A 12,825-nucleotide genomic window follows, 5' to 3' on the forward strand; every position below is an offset into this window, starting at 1 on the left:
GTGATTGGCAACAAGGTTGTTATACTGTAGAAAAAATCTGATTGGTCTAACTATTGTATAAGCTTCGTAATTAAAAGAAAAGTGAAACCATATTGAAAAGCCAATATATCGGCTTAGGGTCTGTACTTGAATTACCACAAAAGCCGATACATTGGCTTACGTTAGCGAAAGAGTTGAGCGAAAAATTTGAATAGACAAACAATGGCAGCTGTTTATTGCATTCCATTTTCCAAATTTATTAAAAAATTTATGAAAATCATTAGAGTCAATAGCAACAATACATTTACTACCGTAGTTTGTTGGTTGGTGGTTTATGAAACACATCCTGTCTACAGTACATCATCATGATGGTTTGACAAAGGGAAAAAACCTTCTGTAAGTTAGCAGCATCTTGACATAATGACCTACAGACCTATGACATATTGACTGCCTGTGACATTGCCATTTCATTGCAAATCACTTTCTGGAAACTTATAGAATTTGCCTTGTCTTATAAACCTGTTTATCATAGGAACCTGTTGTATGTACACACCATGTAATATAAAAGCGCTAAGAACATACCAGGTCCATCATAAAGCTTGAGGATTCCTTCAAGAAACTGGTCCAGAGCGTGGTTAGTATAACAAATGACTAGGATTGGCTCACACTCAGCTGTAGAAAGCAACGGTACAGTTTGAAAGGTTAAAAGGCAGTTATGAAACATGGAATGGAGTAATGAAGACTAGTTGTATACCAGAGTTTACATGACAGCAGATAGACATCGCAGGTAGGTGTGTTGTTACATAGTTGCAAGTTGTCAATCCTTACTAAGGTACATGCGGCTATAAAACTCCAGAATTTTCAAGTTTCAGTCATACTTGGACATGCCAAAAATTTAATTTTTATAAAATTACAAACAACATTCCAGGCAAATTTATGCCTTGAGATATGAGAAAAATTTGAGATCCAAACATACAAAATGGTTCTCGATGAGGCCACTAAGTGATTGCGTATGCGAGAAGTTGCTTAATGAATGCAAAATTAGGATTAAGTTTACTGTAAGATTAAACTAATTTTCAAGTGTGTACTTAGTAAGCTAAACTTATTTACGTTAAATTTAAAGTTGATGTGATGTTAAGTAGCCAAAGTGTAGCAGAGCAAACTTGTCTCTCACACCGCTGTTAGCAGCTACCATCTGTCATAAAGGTTAGGAGAACGTCTTATATAGTACTGTACATGATAATGTTACATTTTATTGTAAATCATAAACACTAAATAGGTAGTTGTTACTTTGCGAGCATAGATAGTAAATTAGAACAATTAAAAACACCTTTTTCCATCAGAATATCCTGTTTTTAGATGATTTACTACCGAGTGGAATGGATTAATTTGTGATTGGTTATTTTATAGAAGCAGATTGACTTGAGATATGAGAGAATTGACATGCGAGATCGGCATATATATATATATATGCCGATATATATATATATATATATATATATATATATATATATAGACAAAGTGGATACTGCACAGTTCGTTACAGAGTGCTCAATGATAAATCAGAGCTAAATTATAAAATATGTACCAGTGGAACTTCACTCAATAAGTTAAACATTTTATTACTAATAGTTTCATGTGGTACAATAAGTATCACACTCTTCAAATAAAAGAGTGTGATACTTATTGTACCACATGAAACTATTAGTAATAAAAAGTTTAACTTATAAAGTGAAGTTCCACTTGTACATATTTTATATATATACATATATATACAGTGAAACATGGATAACTTGCCCACGGATAGCTCGAACACATGGTTAATTCGAACGGTTTCTTTGGTCCGTTCCCACGTAATGATAAATTGCTATAGATAACTCGAACTCAACACTGTTAACTCGAACTGTTTTTTCCCAACGGCTACCGAAACGGTTGTTATCGCTTTAGAAAATCACTTTATTCCAAGCTATAGAGGTAAACCTCAACTTTTTGTAATTCATAAGCGTCGTTATTACCACCATCGGCAAAATATTTTTGTCAACGACTTTTCTAAAGGTTTGGTGAAATTTGATTTATACCAAACATCCGCGTAGTGATCGCCCTTCGTAGGCAAGGTAAAGTGAGGTAATCTTTGCATAAACTTCAAGAAAAATCGGCAAAATTGATTGTGGCTAAGACGCTCAAAAGAAAAAGATGTCTTTTCTTTTGAACATTTCAACAAAGATCAAGTTTTTCCAATGTCAATCTAAAAACGTCCTGGCAATAACATCACCTCAAACAACCAACCAATCTCAAGTGATAGAAAAATCTCTATACTTTTTGATAAAAACGTTTTAAACTTTACATTAGAAGCATTTAATTTGAAACAAGCCATTTGTGTTTTTGATTTATATTATAGTTTGTATATGTACATGTATCTACTAATAAATAAGTAAATACATGGACTTGTGACAGTGCTCTGATAACTTGAACGCTCTGATAATTCGAACACTTTCGCTCGGTCCCGTGAAGTTTGAGTTATCCATGTTTGACTGTATATATATATATAAGTATAGGTGTATATATATATATAAGTATATATATATAAGTATGTATATAAGTATGTCAAGGTATGATATCATAAATGTAGTATATCTTGCCATTTAATGTAATCTCAAAATGTGTTTAAGATTTAAAAATATTATTTGCATTCATTTTATAAAAATTATGTTAACAAGCTGAAAAACTAATGACAGCTGTACACATCTAGAGTGTCTTTTTAGAAAATGTACACAGACCAAAATATAATTCAATTTATTATAGTGAAGCAAGCCATTTGCATCCCTGCTAATTTTTGACATAGATATTATTTAGTGTAATTAAAATTGTAAGAGTGTCAAGTTTTCAGCCAAACTATCAACAATGTATAATATTCTAATTGTAAATGTTTATCAGCAAATTTATTATAAGGTTGAATATATTTATTGCGATAAAACATTTAAATAGTTCAAATATTTAATTGTAAAGTAACTGAAAAAAATTCAAATTCTCACTCATGCTGGAGTAGATAAAATTTACTAAAAAACTAACTCTGGCTTTACATAGCCAGCCAAAAATTATCTTTCCTTTACAAAATAGGGGACAACTCTGAATTTGTATAACTGGACGATCATAGCAGGTTCTATTTATAGTATTACAGGCTAAATTTTGCCATTAATAATGCTATTATCATAATTATATACCTGCAGCATTAAAATTTTAGCCTAATAGACAATTATTAGACCTGAAACAGATTATGAAATAACTGCTGCTATTAAACCTTTATGCACTGCAAACATACATTTAAGAACCAGAGGCTAAGACTTGATACATACAGGTGTCTAGACACGAACCTTCATTCCTGTACAAGTTATCCAGAAGAGTTTTTATTATCCTGAGCCCAACGTGAGTCTTTCCTGTACCAGGTGGTCCTGAAAGTAGTTATATACCGCCCTTTTATCAACAAGCTCATAATATCAACTGATCAGTAGACGTGTCCACAAAATCGTATTAATGATGAATCGTTTATATCAATAACAATAAATTCTCTCATTGTCCAACTTCAAAGCTTCGTTGTTTTCTGTTAAACTTTAAAAGTAACACCATAGAAATAATCAATAACGGTCTCAGGCTCGTGGTAGCTCTCTGTCTAACGTGGTCTTTACTCCGAAGTAGCCTACGTATACGTATAAGAAACAGATTTAATTTACGATAGTAGATGAACTTTGAAAGCAACGCCATAGAAATAATTACTGTCTCAGGCTAATTATAGTGGTTCCTTGTTTGAAGCAGTCATGATACTTGGAAGTAGCGGTGTAAAAGGTATACAAGACGGTTTAAATTGATGATGGTAGATGGAACTTTGAAAGCAACGCTATAGAAATAACTACTGTTTCAGGCTAATAGTACTTTTTATGTATATAAAATCGGTTCATAAGTTTTGGACCAAAGGCTACGTTTAAGGCAAAGGACCAAAGGCAAACTTTTACGCGTTGCTTTAGTGACAAAAGCAGCGCATGAAAATTTTGCTTTGCCAAAAACTTGTTTGGTCGCTAATATCGACTAGTTTAGCAGTGCAGACAAAAAGTGCAGGTCAGAATATTTTGTGGAAGGTATTGGACAACTAGAGGATGCTCGTTCCATCGAAAGCAACAATCGGAGCGTAGCGATTCGAGCAAACGATAGAAACATTTTTTGTTCTAAAAACGTTAAGTTTTGTTTCTGCATGTAATATAAGTATGGTTCGTTTATGGCACTTGTTCATGAATATGTATATTTGTATTATCTAATAAATTATTATTATATACCTTATAAATATGTAGATTTATAGCATGTCATTTAATAGCATCCTTGCGGCTATCTTAACACGGCTTACAATGGATCAATGCTTATAGCTCCACTTCTATTGCACATAAAAAGCTAGTTTTGTCTGCAAACTCTAGCAGACATATCAGTGAGTGCAATGAGTTTTCATTTAACAATGTTAAATATATATATAATAAAAATGTCTTCAAATTTAGAATGAAATGAAAATTGAAAATGCCAACAAATTGTAAAGAAGATCACAGGCTATAATAACATCGCAGGTCAATTGTAAGCAATAGATATTAACTGGTAGAGATATTCCTCGGTTTCTTGATACATATTTATTTAGAAATGTTTGACAAGTTGAAGGTAAGTTAGCAGAATTTTTGCATTCGAAATATTTGATATCGGTCCACCGGAAAAAGAGGGTAGAATAAAAGCGACATTCGCTTCTCCTGTAATAGGGCTAAATTTATCTTACAAAAATTCTGACAAGCTGTTTGAAAAATAGACCGCGGGCCTCTATTTGAACGCCGCCTCTAATTGATCGCTACTCTAAAGGAAATGTTGAAAAATAGAGCGCCATGGTGTTCAATTAGAGGTTATTCGGTGTATTAAATTATACACTATATTGTTATGTACTATATATTACAGCAGTTCACATCAGCCCAAGTCATTTCACGCCATACCAGATCACACCACTTAAAATCACATCATATCATGGTATATTATATTACATGACGCTATATCATATTTAACTATATTACATGATGCTATATCATAGTAAATTATATCAGCAACAATAAACTTTGCAGCAAACTAACTGTTCAACTAAAGTAATATCAGTCACCCTGTACCGAATGACAAAGTACAACTTTGCTTTAGTGACCAAAATACTTGCTTACAACAGAACTTAATAAAAAATAGAAAGAGTCATTACAGCAAATAATGGAGAATGTTCAAAAATGTTTTTAATTTTAGTAAACTTGTTTCTAACTCACCTTGAATGATGGACAACTCCTGAGAAAGAGCAGAAATGTAAGCTTTACATTGCGATATATTGAGGCCAAACTTAGCAGCTGTAGAGCGAGAGAAGATAGCCTGTCCATCTCGGACGACAGAGCTGAGACAAACATAACGATTTTTATCAGCTGTGGGCAGATAGTATTTGGCCATGCTTGTCAACCATGCTGGCTTCCTGATATCCTTCTGGCAGCTGAATAAAAAATATATCATGCTTATTTTGAGGAGTTGTCCACTCGTGGTAATAAAATGGTAATACTTAAGCTTCACACATTTCACCAAACAACAGTGGGTAACTTTAGCACAAAAGGTTAATTCACATTTCCCATTAGATTTAAAATAGTGGGAACTTTAAGTTACAAATACTTCCGTTTAACGGAGGAACGACATTTTTGGCATTTTACGCAACTACGCACAACGGGATATTGTTGTTTCTAAGGGTGTCTTTTTGCATGGCTTACATTGGTTGGTCAATCGCCCCCCAACCTTCTACAATTTTATCCAATAGTAACATCTGATGAACTAATAGACCTTGAAAAATGATAAAGGGTATCACAGTAAATATTCATTTTACCCGCTTTCGATGCCAAACTACTCTGTAATTTTTGTTATTTTAAAATTTTCACATATTGCAAGAAATCGTTGTCTATTGCTTTGTATTATTTGGTTCTAGCCAGTATGTTGTGTGTGGCCTAGTTTGAGGCTACAATTTGTAAAGAATGCTTGTACGATAGACTAGATTACATGTATAAGTCAGTAGTTCTTTTTCAAAATGCATACTGGAAAACAATCAGACCATCATTGCCACTAGCATTTCTTTACTGGTAAATACTGTCTTATTCTGTTTATAGATACGGATGGTACGGATAAATATATTAACCCTTTAGCGACCGCGAGGTTACGATGGAAAAACCACTAGCGTACCAGCCAACAACTGGCGCGATTTGAGCTTTCGACACGACCGCATAGAAACTGCAGTAACTTACATCAAAATTGTGGCAGTTACATAAATTGACATGCATAGGAAAGCTGAGAAATTTATCTACAAGCTGATGCTTCTTCTATGTAGATAGCTTGCAAATATTTACCAACAGAAGTCTCAATTTGCTGAAGCAATGATTTTTTTATTTTTGTACGTCATTTTCAATTGTATTTTTCTAATTGATGAAGGCAATTGACAGTGTTGTCTAAATAATTCTTGCATAGATTCATATCTTTACAACAATTTGCAAAAAAAACTGGACGTCAAAGAGCATTGAAAGTGTAGATATGAGCTCCGTTACAACGCAGGAGCGCCTTTCCAAATTTTCACCGCGTGACCCTAACGACCTGCGAAAATCGAGGCTTGACATGGCCGACTAAAATTGGCAATAACTCGCATGCAAATTAGCATGGAGCTATAAATGAATATGCATTTGAAAGCTTAGAAATTTCTCAACGGACAGCCATTTATTCCCTGCAAATCGGCTGTGCACACTTTAGTCAAAAATCTGATTTAACAAAGTTGTCACCTCTTTATCATGAAATATCGATTACAAATATATTTTTAAAAGCAATATCTCTGCCAAAACTGGTTTATGATAAACATATGCACGGTGTCATATGTTTACAAGAGTTTGCAAAAAAATTGGGCTATTCAATCGCATCAAAAGTTGAGTTAGGTGCTTCTGTGCATTGCGGGAGCAGACCTTCGAAATGCTCATATCGCAATGGCGATAAGCAGTGCAACTGTTACCCGACATGGCTTCTCAAACTCTGCTATAACTCTCGTGAAAATTGGCATTAGACTGCAAATGAATATGCATCTGAAAGCTGAGACATTTTCCTTCAAGCAGCTTGTCGAGATTGCAACTTGATATGAATATATTCACAGATATGATTTTTTACTGGCAGATTTATGTGCATTTCTTGAAATTATAGATTCAAGTAACAATTTTGCATATAAACTCATTGCACGGATTCAGGTGTGATGCAGCTAAGATCAATGTGTGCTGCAGCAAGGATTAACTGGTTGTGCACAAGAATTGAGTGGTGAGCCTGTATTCACACATTTTGTGAAGCAGCAAGACAGGAAGCAACATTTATTATGAGCAGTTACAGCAAATGATGGAGAAATCATTCTGCTAGATGGCAAAGCAATATGAGAACTGAACTCTTTTGATAAGGTGGGTGATAAGGGCAATGGGCATCAAATACAACATATCAATACACAACAAATACAATAGATAATGACATTTCAGCGAACGTATATACAAAAGCTAGCAATACAAAGCGAGGAAGCATTTGCAGAAACTAAATAAAATACAATTTGTAAATAAATTTATTTTGCATGGTCGGGATCAAAATATGACTCGCATAGAAGTATTCCACAAGAGAATCTGCTGCCGGTACCTTCAGCTTTACTTGCTCATCACCCATGTATACAGACAACTTGTGCACATAGCCAGAGACAGCATCGGAGAGCAAATAACTTTGATCCATATCTGTTAGATGGAATACACTGTCTGAAGTTGAGCCGTCCTTTCCATGCCAGCAAGCTTTCATCTATAGATAGAAATTTATCAGGCAGCAAAACAGAATATAACCAGTCGCATATCGTGGCAAAAACATTTTTCAACTTGAACAATTTATTGCCAGCAGGGTCTTCAAAATTGTCTGTAAAAGGTAAACTTGCTTCTATTTTTCTTTCTACTTTCAATTTTATTAAAAATCCGCGTAGATGATGAAGGATTGTGGACCAGTAAGACAACAGAGTATGCTTTTTGAGAATATCTATAAGCAAAACTAATCCAATAACTCGTCACATATGTTTATCATCAACAGGCTCCGAAGCATCGCGATGTTTTTGAAAGCCATATTTATTCGTTTCGTTAAATATTACATTTATCATGGCCAATGTTATAAAAAGCTTCAAATAATAATAAATACTTACCTGTTTAAGTATTCGAACTTATCTCCTGCCATGCTGTCATCAAAATGTAATTATCTTGGTTTTAAATCAGCTCCTCTTTGATATCCGTCATTATTCCCTGTTTCAACGCCGGCCGTTTCAATCCCACTTTCGCAATCCAATTCACTCTGGCGATCTTCTTTCTCACTTTCATCGTCTTCCCCACATTCTTCTGACCTGAAATCCTCTTCTTCACTTTCGAACCAGTCGATATCATCCTCTAAACAAATTTTTTAGCCGAGCTCAAATAATTACGAACGTCCATGTTGATCAGCTTTCCATAAAGAAAGATCAAATCTTTACAACGTGTTCTTTTTGCACATGCGCATAAAATTTATTATTTATAGCCTCAAAACAGTAGTAAAAAACTTACTGAAATTGCTCAAATTTTTAATTTTAATTTTTAGCGTTGTTTTTAAAATAAATACAACGTTTTAAAAAAGGTCTATCGAAAACGGCAAAAATGTCGGGTTTGTCGGTTTTGGTACGCTGAGACATTGCTCGTAAACCGACAAAGGTCGGTCTTGGTACTCAAAGGGTTAATCAACGCAAATCATGAATATTGACCAATTCAATTTTTTTGAAGAATTAATTCAGCCTGGTAGCCTAAACAGCCTCAAAAATTTCCCAGCAAAATGGTTAAAATATCTCATGTGCTCTTTTGAAGAACCAGCAAAAGGGTTAAAATATCTCATGTGCTCTTTTGAAAGTCCAGCAAAATGGTTAAAATATCTCATGTGCTCTTTTGAAGAACCAGCAAAAGGGTTAAAATATCTCATGTGCTCTTTTGAAGAACCAGCAAAAGGGTTAAAATATCTCATGTGCTCTTTTGAAGAACCAGCAAAAGGGTTAAAATATCTCATGTGCTCTTTTGAAGAACCAGTAAAAGGGTTAAAATATCTCATGTGCTCTTTTGAAGAACCAGCAAAAGGGTTAAAATATCTCATGTGCTCTTTTGAAAGTCCAACTTGAAACCAAAAACAATAAATACAAGTTTTCAATAAGTTTAGTGGCAACCATTTGGTTTACACTAAATTTGAGTTAAACTTCTAAACTTTGATAACTTATTTTAAAATTTCAACTAATTTTAAATTTTAAAAAAGTTTAAAATGAAATTTAAACTAGTGAATATTAAGTGCCAGTGCAAGCTCGCAAAAGCGTTAAATGCAAGTCAAGTTTTCGAAGCCATTAAAGCCAAGATATCAATATCCGACAGCAGCTTGTTCTACCAGTTGATCAGTCGCAAATTTTGCTGTGCTGCCAGTGGCTTGACCGGTTATGGAATGCAACGATTAGTTTTATTGAGTAGTCAATTACTTATTTAAATTATTTTAATTTTATGCTGCTGCGTCTTAGTATACAGTTAAACTCATAATATGATTCCCATTTATTTTATATAATTCCCATGCTCAGCTCTACAAAAAATTTAAAGCAATGAAATTTTCCGGCTCTCACTCAATGACAGCATTTTCCTTTTTGGCTTCGCGACAATAAATACAGTTGGAATGAAAATGAAGGTTGGTTTTTCCTAGATATAAAAAACTAAATAAATAATTATTTTTAGCAAAGATTTCTTATCTAACTTAAAAAACATGTTTCAAGCTTTATAAAACTTGTTAAGGTTGCTTCAAAAGGAGTGCTCACTTCTGCTGGTGCACACCAAATGCAACAAACCTTTCAAGTTGTTCATTTTATTTTATCAAAAACTAATAGAATGTGTAACTAACTATCAGTAGACACGTTCTAAAATGAAATTTCAATGTTTGTAGATATTTAAACAGGGTTGTGCTGACTTTCAAAGGAGCTTGTGTAAAATGAAGATTCGAAAACTAATTGAGTTTTTTGCACCTCGCTGATGGATTGAGCTGATAGTAGTGCTAGTCATTTGCCCAACAGCTTCCAGACCAGAAGGTTAATACAACTATGAGTGTCTTTATATTTTTACAACTTTGAATTCTGCTACCATGGAGGTTATTGTAAGCGGGTAAAACAAATTTTTTTCGTCATGATACCAATTTATCATTTTTCAAGCTCACCACCCTAACCATTTTCTTCCTTTTCTTTCCTAGATCAAAGTTTCTAGAAACTTTAATCTAGGAAAAAAAGGAAGCAAATGGTTGGGACAACTCCCTCCTCCCCCCCAGCTGAGGGAGAACCCAAGACCATAGTAGCGTAGTAGCATCGCTCCTTCCACAGTTACTACATATGAAGGTTACAGTACATGGGCAAGAGCATACCTACATGTATGTAAGAGTTTTCTCCTCCTTGATTGATGAGATAAACCTCGCTTAGCTAGAACAGCCAACGACAGCTAAACAGTGGCACCAGCTAGCCATAGAATTAGCTATATTCTGGTATGTTTCACTGCTACATAAAATATGTAAAAGGTGGCTACTCACTAAACGATGTATCTCTCTAGAGGCACTCTCTTGCTGTGCATGTCTTGGAGTCTTTTGAGCACATGTGTGTACGACTCGAGGTACGCCTCTGATTCCACAGCTAGAAAGGGTCCAACTTGGTTGCTCATCTCCTTGTATTCCTTCAGCGACTCTGCCATGAAGCTGATCTCAAATCCGTTATCTGTCAGAGTGAATAGCATGGCTATGATATTAACAAAGAAAATTACGCCATGTTTGTAAACGTATAAACATGTTTGGAAAAAATGGTACATGCAGTCTCACAACAACAATAAAATATCCTGTGCCTCCTTGAAAAATACATCACAATCTGCAAGCTCCACTAAATAAAAGACAGGAGTTGTTTCTCATGCAGACATACTCAGAGAAAGATGCGACAGGAAATATGCCAGCACCTCAAATTAGAGCCCATAAATTAACTTTCAACATAAACACCTGAAGAGTGGGATCGGATCACGAAGTTTTGTTGTGGAAAAGTTCAAAATTCGACTTTTTAAGCAAGTTTCTACTTTACATAGGTTTGTATTCTTATCAAACACTTGAACACTTTCTAAGCCTTCAAAGTTCTATAATCTGCTATCTATAAATAAAATCTATAATATGCTATTCTATAATCTGCTATCTATAATATAGTATATATAATATAATGTATATAATATGCTATCTATAATATCATGGCTATAATATGCTATTCTATAATCTGATATCTATAATATCATGGCTATAATGTGCTATTCTATAATCTTTTATTTATAATCTGCTATCTATAATATCATGGCTATAATATGCTATTCTATAATCTGCTATCTATAATATCATGGCTATAATATGCTATTCTATAATCTGCTATCTATAATATCATGGCTATAATATGCTATTCTATAATCTGCTATCTATAATATCATGGCTATAATATGCTATTCTATAATCTCTTATCTATAATCTGCTATCTATAATATCATGGCTATAATATGCTATTCTATAATCTGCTATCTATAATGTCATGGCTATAATATGCTATTCTACAATCTGCAGCTGCGGTTCAATGATTTAGGCACTGGTCTATGATCAAAAGGTCAGTAGTTGGAGTCACATAACGACTATTGATGATGTCAGGAAAGGAACTCAATCACAATCCATCATTTTTTATGTCATCAAACCGTCTGCACATGCGCTCATTCACAAGAAGTTGCCATATTTGTAGAAAACGATCGGTATCCTTTTGTTTAATGGCATTTTCTGGTTTTGTTTTGATACAACAATAAAAAAAATTACAAACAAAAGCATCGTTTTCAAAAATTATTTGCAAAAGCTTTGCTTTTTTAACGATAAAAGTTGTCTATAAAGATGGCCGACAACGATAGAATGACGTCACAAAAAAACCGAAGGATTGCTCTTAAATCAAATCTGGTCAGGTCATCGGCAACTTCCCATCCGCAATTCAGCGCGGGTAGATGAAGATGGTGGCTACCCATCCTGCAGGACTAAATAATAACCTGAGAAAGGGCGGAGGGCCCTTCAGCGAGTCAATTGCCAGCCAAAGAAGGTGTCTCAGTAAATATTACCAAACAGACAGCAATGGGAAACCACAGTTGAAACCTGCCAACAGTCATGGTTATAGGAAGACAGGGAAACCATGATCGCCTACAGCCCTACTTCCTTTCAGGACATGGTACTTGAAGAGAGTGAGAATCTTCTATCTAGATGAAATATGATCGTCTCCGCAAGGAAAACTCCACCAGCAACTTGGAATAACAACTCAAAACACCTTTAAAGATCCTGTTAGGCCATGTTCCACTAACAGCCTGTTAACTTGAACTTGAGAACTTAGGCAACAACAGCGACTAAACATGTCGTTATTTATGCGGTCAGTCAGTTTTATTTCTATTTTTGTATCAGTCAGTTTTATTTGTTCTTCTGGATTTTATTTTCTATTTATTTTATTTTTAAGTTTTACTTAAAGAATAGAGAAAGCATAATATTATTATGCTTTATTAGTTATCTTGAGGTGTTGACTGATGTTCTAAAAAAAGAATCAAGGAGATTGACCCACTAGAAGCCGAGATATAGCCAGCCAAACACAGGTCTACCTAATAAAGAATCAAAGGAAAACCCTTCGAAAATCCCGAAAAC

Source organism: Watersipora subatra, chromosome 8, assembly GCF_963576615.1.
Source record: "Watersipora subatra chromosome 8, tzWatSuba1.1, whole genome shotgun sequence".
Taxonomy (NCBI): domain Eukaryota; kingdom Metazoa; phylum Bryozoa; class Gymnolaemata; order Cheilostomatida; family Watersiporidae; genus Watersipora; species Watersipora subatra.